Here is a 7,344-nt window from a genome sequence, read left to right on the forward strand (position 1 = left end):
ATTCGAGTTAAATATGGTATCGTTGACATTCGTATCAACGAGACTGTCATTCTTAGCGCATTTAATATACCTTTCGATTTTTCGTTTTATACTCATAACTCTATCAGAAATTTCGGCCGAGTCCTCAATTTCACCTTGTATTTCATTAACATCATACCTGTTCAATATTTCTTCATCGAGTTCACTTAATATTTTTAGTTTCCTTTCGAGTTGTTGTGCGATGATTTCGCTACGTTCTACAAGGTCATCATGTCGTGGCTGTGATAACAATTCAACTGACTCTTTCTCGAGTTTTGTACACACTCCGCGATGTCCTCTTCTTCTAGCACGAAGCCTTTCCAGTTTTTCCTCCTATTTAGTCGACATTTTCGTAAGAAACGAATATGGGCGACTTTATTTCGTTAAAGCCGCTCCACGTTGGGCGCCATGTCATGCACATTGCATGATAAAATCGTTATTTTTATTCTACAAGGAAGTCGTCAAAGAAAACTACTTCATAATTCAACAACAACATCTCGAAATCTTTATTGTCAACAACAACGCTAAAATTTTAAGAAGATCCGTGTTTAATCCCCTTATCCGTGTTTTATCCCAACACAAACTGGACTATATACCAGACAGACAGTACATCCTACTATGTACAAGTTGCAAGTACCGGTCGCTGGAAGGGATAAAATTGATATTTGTGATCGCTTGCGTTAATATGTGTGAGCTAAAAAATATTTAATACGCTACGTTCGAATTACAATTTGCCTAACCTTTTGAAGTTAGTAAAGATAAATTCTTAGATTAAGTATCTACTCTTAAATTAACACGAGAAAGCATTGTCCAAATGAAATATAAAGGTTCGGAAAAATGTAAATAAACGTGTCATTAAACTGAGGTCAAATTTATAAATATAATACTACCAAAATGTACATAAATGTAGCTCAGTAAAACCTTTCACTGCTTTCTATTGTATTAAAAAATGAAGTATATAAAATAATGAAGCAAAAGAGTTGATTTTTCTGATGGAGCAACTATGAAAGCTTTATTGTTATTTAATCGCTCCTTTGTTGCAATTCTAAATGTCATCATGGCATGTACAAAGTAAGCATAAAAAAATAATATGAATGAGTCAAATATCTAAACATGAAGCTAGTATATTTATTGGTAAAAGCAAAGTCACATAAAAATGCCCCTACTTCTTATCAGACGTGTGTAAACAGCTAACAAAGTCATGTGATAGTTATTGCCTCAATCCATGTCAATAAACTTATTCGCAGTGTTGGTATATAATTCATCGTGAATATCCAACATTATTCAGATATCATTCCTTTTGTAAGTTGTTCTGTTTACCCATTTAATGCAATGTTCCTGCAGCTTGGTTAGCAGTTAGATCATTTTAACGTATAATTCTTAATATAAAATGTTTGATTTTGAATTACCTGTGTATTTTGTAATGGGGAAAGATGAATGTGTATGGGTGAAGGATGAATGTGTATAAATGCTCATCTTTGCAAATTAAGTGTCTTGCTACATATACATATAGCACATTATACTGAAAATTACTGAAATAAATTGATTTAGTACATGACCACATACATATTACTTAAAAAATTGTGAACATAATTCATACCTTATTGTTACATCAATCTTTTATCCATGTAAGTTTTGTTACATAAACACATTTCAATAGCGAACGAAAATGAAGAGTGAGTCAGGATCTGCTTCAACAAACAGTATAATAAAACATTGATGACGTCTATGTAGAACATACTAGTTATATAACTAAGTATACATCACTGACTAAAAACAATTGTTATAGAAATAAAAATACATAAATAAGAACCTCAGTACATAATAGCATTGAGATTAGTCAAATTTCCAAAGGACTAATGCTAAATCTTATAAAGTTTCACAAGTTTTAACTCAGGAGTAGAGAATCACCTATCTAAAACAGGATTTGAATGCCGATGATTAAGACACGATTTTCGAAATTGTGAATGGATTCTTTCCTTCATTATTCCAAAATTCCATACATATACATTTTTGCATAAGTTAGTTCGTATTATAAAAAACCTTTGTTATTAAATAAACCATTGTAAATTATGAATACGTGGCAAACATCAACTGTACGCAATTATAATTACTTATGATCAATAAAAACACTGTAGATACAACAGTAAAGAATGCAATAAAAGTAAACCTTAAAACTGTTAAACAAACATGATCAAAAGTATAATTTTAGAAGTACACTGTGTTGCAGCGAAGAAGAAAAATGAGTCAGGATCAACTTCAACAAACAGCATTATGAAACATTGATGACATCTATGTCACAGTATAGACACAGAATAAGAATATGCACAAGAGTCACTTGTGTCGGAACCCTTTGATGTTTTTGTCCTCGCGCACGTCGTGGTATAGGAAATATACAGTAGGTCCACTTTGTGTGCAACTGGCTGCTGTATATTTAATTAGATTACTGGCTGCCGTTAGGCATTTCATCATTCCTATTCGTCAAAAAAGCAATTGACTGGCTGCCACTATGGTAATCCCATGCATAATAAGATATGTGTGGCACGAAAATTTCAATAAAGTGGCTCTACTGTATGTTCTTCTATGGTGTGTCTATGTAGAAAATCTCAGTTATATAACTAAGTATACATCATTGACTAAAAACATTTGTCATAGAAATAAAAATACATAAATAGTACCGCATACAGAGTGCATGATAACACTGAGATTAGTCAAATTTCAAAGGACTCGTGCTAAATGTAATAAAGTTTCACAAGTTCTAACTCGGGAGTTAAGGATCAACTATCTAAGACAGGACTTGAATGTCACTGCTTAAGACACGATTTTCAAAAATGCAATTTTTTCTTTTTTTACTTTCTTTAATCAAAATTCCATACAAATAGATTATTGCATAAGTCATTTTATATTATAAAAAACCTTTGTGATTTAATAAACCATTGTAAATTATAAATAATTTTCAAACTCCAACTACACGGAATTATAATTACTTGTGATAAAAAAAAACACTCTAGACACATGGTTTGAACCCAGGGGTTTCGTTACATGTTTTTAGATGTAGATCCTCATGGTTAGTAGAGTCCTGAGAAAGTCAACTTGACTTTAAAGGTGACTGCTGCTAAGGAAGTCAAAACGTCAATCAAAAACAACAAAAACAGTCTTTCTCATGACTCTACTAACCTGGACGGTCTAAATCTACAAACATGTGAAAATTTGACATTAGATAAATCATTGGAAGTCAAACTACTTATTTCCACCAAAGGTTTTTGCGAACCTTGTAGGCTGATCGATTTAGCAACGTTCTCTCAACTGTGTTGTTTGTTCAATTTTCCTTAATCCTTTGGGGTAACCATTACCTCTGTAGTATTTCTAGCACTTCAACAGGACAGCATATTGATGTTTACTGTCTCGATTCAGAGACAAATCGTTCGTTCGTAGGGCCGTACTGCCACTGTAGGATTCCAATGGAATATGAATTTCAACAATCGCTTGCAACTAAAAAATACGTCAAACATGTCAAATACATCGTAAATATGAGTGCACAACAATTAATAAGAATTTATAAAATTTCAATGTTGCCAGTGAGGTGCCAGGTGTGGATAAAATTCTAAATATAAAGATAAAATCCCAAAAGATCGTGTTTGAGAAAGCCATCAGCATTTGATTTTTTCAGTATTTATTTAAGAAAGCAAGCAACGTTTCGTCTTGACTCAAGACATCTCAGAGTAATTACATAGACTTACTACGATGCTCAAAAGTTTCTGTTTATTACTTTTACTTTGCTGTGTGCTCTTTTTACAGGAAGCAACTATCTATAACTCCCTTTTTTCTCTTCAGATCTTAAAAACTCTAAAATTGGTATTTGGAATAGTTCGGGGGGGGGATGAACAATCCCCTCAGCACTTTTCTTGGTAAATTTCCCCGCATTACTTATCCCCCCCCCCTATATCTTGTACAATCTTTCTTATATTTCCTAACAATACTCAATATCAGCTTTACACTGTAAGTACACATCCACACAAACCTCACACCTTAACTATCTAAGTAATTACATCTCATTTGAAGATGTCTTGAGTCGAGACAAAACGACAAACATCACTTGCTTTGTTTTAATAAATATCAAAGAAATCGAACGCTTATGGTTATCTTTGAAACGATCTGTTGGACTCTAGAGTTTAGGTTAATAATTCAATAAAAATTCCTTAATATTTCAAACATGTTACCTTGTTCAGTACATAAAACACTGTCTAATTCTTGTTGATCAACGTTATCAACGTCGTCGTCGGCGCTCATGATTCACTGTATAAAGAAAAAAACGTCAAACTAGATTAATTGGTCAATTTTGACTTCAAAATATCATGTATTTTCAGTAAACATCGACTAAAAATCATCTAGAGTTGCAACTACGTAATAAGTACCGTGCTTATAGCCATGCATTAAAGTCAATAACAAGCATAATTTCTGTTCAACGAGAATGATCATGACGAAGTAAGAGATTGCAAACTATACCATACCAAATGTGAAAATGCGTCATTATGTCGTAACAAAACCTCATCATTCTTTGCGGACCCAGACGTGGTGCATAATAAAAGTGAAAGCCGTTAAGGAGAGTAGCATTTTGTCATTTCTCAAATAAATATGTTGACTGACGACTTTAAGCGATAAAATAAAATGAAGTCTACTGCTGTCGACACCTTAAGAATTGAATTTCAACAGATAAAATTTGATATTTCAAACAGATAAAAATTGAATTTCAACGGATAAAATTTTACAAACTCTTTCGATTTTTGAAATAGAATTCGCCAACAACCGTCATGCATAGCGCGCATTTGTTCATTTCACATCAAAAGAACTGTAGAATCACATATATCAACTAATGTTACTTAAAAAACGAATATCAAAAATTCATCAAACATTGCAGTGATTAGTACAAGGAAAGATGTAACAATAAATTCAAATTTGGAAAGTGTTATTTCCCAACATTTCTAGGAGCGAATGTTTATTAAATGATTTTTATCTTCTGTCGTAGACTCGAAGATATTTCGATCTTGTGAAAGCTGCTTTTAGTTAACCTCTTAATCACAAGCAGTAACTAACGGTGATTTACATTGACTAGTCTTTGGGATCGCATGTAATTTTGCATTGCTTACAATCATTCATACAATTTATCAAAGTTTTAGTAACATATAGATAGCGAATGTTCACGGAAATAATTTTAACAATTTGTGACAAAAAAGAATTCGAATTCAGGAGTTCGTTCCCATGTACTTTACTTATGTCACTGAAATTTGAACAACAAATACTTAATACATGATATTTACCTTTTAATGAAAATGCTTTGCAACAATTTTATCGAAATTTTCGTAAGGCGTCTTCTCCAATGAATACGATGACTAGAAAATGAAAGTATTGATCTCAGGAAGAATGTCATATGATCTCTGGGTGACTAGAAATACTATATGATTAAATATCATGTGTATAAACACAGGCTAGTTAACCTAATTTCTTTCAATAATTGACGAAAATTGGTCAATTTGATAAAAGAATTTTTTATTTCACAATAAATGCTACACGCAAGAAAATACTGGATATTAAAAGTGCTAATTTAATAGTCATTGGCAAAGAAGTGACTACAATAAAAGTGTAGATTTTAGGAAAGGTCTGGTAGTGCAGCCCCCAAAGATATTAAAGAAAGTTGAAACATTGCTCAGAAAAACTCAGTTCAACTGTACTACTGATTTGTATCGCTAAAAATTGAGGGAGTTCAAATGTTTAAGACAGGGGTATGAAATTTATTTTGGGAGTTAAATCTAAAGTTTGCGTGCCCGTCCCCCTCCTCAGTAAATCTGTCCATGTGTTATAGTGATTATCTCATTAATGGCAGGAGACATGGTAAAGCTGTAATGGAGAAAGTTCTTTTGAAATACTTTTGTTTTCTTGGATTACAGTAAATCACTTTTCAAATATGGAATAAAGAACAATTTTTCGTTGAAAGAAAACTTACATCGTCGATAGGGAAACAATTCTTATACTAATTTTTCCTAAGTTAAAATGGGAATAATAGTATATATCAATATATGAGTGATTATTTTACTTTCATTACAAATTCGTAATAGTTAAATTTTAACGTTGCCAACAAATAGCGACACTCTTTTTTAAGCAAAGTTTTTCAAAGATGAAAGTTCAACATACACCATGTTATGAAGAAATTTATATTGCATACGAATGAACGTAAGTTGCGATCTAAACATGTTTTTGCTCAATAACCACATACCCAGAACAACATACGTTGTCTGTGAATTTTAGATAGGTGTGCTAAATATACAATGAAAAATATTAGCTACATGAAAACTTTGCAAAGAACGTGAAATTAGCACGATAATTAATATCTCACTGTTGGTCATATATAAGTAGCTAACGGTTTAAGCTTGTACATAGCTACATAGTATCTCTTGTAATTGTTGGCAGTATGCAGTACATGCTCTGTTCTACAAAGAAAAATCACAGTCTGCTTTAAAGAGATCTATCAACGGGCTATGCTGATTTTGTAGAACTCATTTCTTTAGAAAATGTCAAACGTTCGCCACTCGTCAGTTTGTACATTATAAATTTCTTACAAATTTGTTATTTTTACATACCATCTTCAGAATATTCACTGTCTTTGCCATAAGATTCAGCAGTCTTTAGTTCATTCGTTTCATTTTAAAATTCTTGAGTAAAATATTTTGTATAAAGAGTTTCCAGCAAGAGAAACATGTGCTATGGCACAATATTTATACATGTGAAAGACAATAAAAATGTAATTTCTCAAAACAGTGATAATGTGACAAATATTGTATTTACTTGATTTACTAGTTAGAGCAATAATTAGCAATTAGGAATAATAATGTGTAGTTTTGACATACCATAGAGGAAGATGTGGCACTGGAAATTTTTTTGGCCAGTATTTCTTAAGTGAATTATCTTAAATGAAATTTTTTTTATTACTTTGTGGGTGCTTGGTTTATTGTAATATAGTTGTTTTATGACAGGGACTTAGGAACTGAAACACTTTTCCCTACAACTGAACGATCTTGATGCATAGCAATTTAAATATGAATGAATTATGTAAGAAAGCGACTTGTTTGAAATCATCTGTTTGGAGCATACATTTTTTCATACATTGGTTATTTTTGGCAATTGTGTGGTAATGTCCCAAAAATTCAAAATATAAATACTATTTAAGTGACCTTTACTGAACAGTCCATCTATATTAAGTAGACATGGTCACCTTTTCCAAGATTCAAATTTCATTTTTCATTGTTCAAAACTGTATTAAATGGTCGGGTG

Source organism: Xenia sp. Carnegie-2017, unplaced genomic scaffold (assembly GCF_021976095.1).
Source record: "Xenia sp. Carnegie-2017 unplaced genomic scaffold, XeniaSp_v1 HiC_scaffold_24, whole genome shotgun sequence".
NCBI classification, from domain to species: domain Eukaryota; kingdom Metazoa; phylum Cnidaria; class Anthozoa; order Malacalcyonacea; family Xeniidae; genus Xenia; species Xenia sp. Carnegie-2017.